The sequence below is a fragment of the Austrofundulus limnaeus genome, unplaced genomic scaffold (assembly GCF_001266775.1).
Source record: "Austrofundulus limnaeus strain Quisiro unplaced genomic scaffold, Austrofundulus_limnaeus-1.0 Scaffold179, whole genome shotgun sequence".
Lineage (NCBI taxonomy): Eukaryota > Metazoa > Chordata > Actinopteri > Cyprinodontiformes > Rivulidae > Austrofundulus > Austrofundulus limnaeus.
The window spans coordinates 940,202-941,402 of record NW_013952581.1 but is presented as its reverse complement, the minus strand read 5'-3'; positions in this window follow the sequence as shown (position 1 = coordinate 941,402).

Here is a 1,201-nt window from a genome sequence, read left to right as displayed (position 1 = left end):
AAGGTCCCACCTCAGGGTTTCAGTCAGGTTCAGGTTCTGGACCTGTGCTGTTGTAGATCAGCTGCTGTGTTTGGGGACCATGGTTCTGTTGGTCCCACTTTGTTACTTTCAGATAATCATGTTTAATGGCTGCTGGTTTCTGATCAAAATGTCCGGTCGAGAAGTCCTTGAACGCATCACGGCCTCTGTTCTGCACGTGACCCGACCCGACCCGGGCCGAGTCGAGAGGCAGCAGTGATCTCAGGCTGAGCTGACAATCCAACAATCAGCTGTTTGTTTACAGATGAGTGGGTCGAAGGCGTCGCTGCAGGCGAACCTAACAGCACTTCCTGTCAAACGATGTTGTTCCTGTGGAAGCTCAGAAGTTAGCTGCTGCTGAGGCTGCAGTGTCTGATGGAAACTTTCAGATATAAACAAGATGTTTGTTTGTTTGTTTGTTTGTTTACTGTCTCCATCACACACCGGCCCACAGAACTGTTCCTGTAAAACCAGCCTGTCTGAGTTTTAACAAGCTGCTCTCTGATTGGTCCTAATTACAGACTGAACTGTGCTCACTCCTGCAGCCCACCATGCAGCACAGTTTAAACGAGCTGCAGCTGATGAACACCTGCAGGTTTACCTGAAGTCAGGTTTTAAAGGGATCCATGATTAGTTGTAACATTAAACTTTATTTGATAAACATATATTTTAACTGTGAAAATAAGACTGTAAAAATACTGTAGGCTGTTTAGTTTTTAAAAAATTTTTAAAATCACATTTTAACATGGACGGGGACATTTTATTTACGCGCAAAGCATTCTGGGTAAATGATGATGTGGATAGGTCCTCAGTGTGAGCGAGCTATATCCACCCTGAAGGTTAATCTTGGACAATATCTGATGATCGACTCTTTTAAATGAAACCAGAGGAGAAGGTAGAAATGACTCAGCCTGTAACTGAAAATATAGATGGAGGACAACAGTTTAGCTTGTTTATTGTGTTAGCACTGAGCTAATACATATAAGGCAATATAGCGTCAGCGCTAGCGCAAAGGCTAAAAGGCTAAGCTGAGGTTCTTCTTCCATGAAGCAGCTCTGTTGTCCTCCATTGCACTGCAAAAGATGAGGCTTCATGATAAAATCATGACCACAGCAGGCACACCTTTGTTCTTATTATTTGAATAGTTTATTTGGTGTCAATGATGCTGGTTATTGAAATGCAA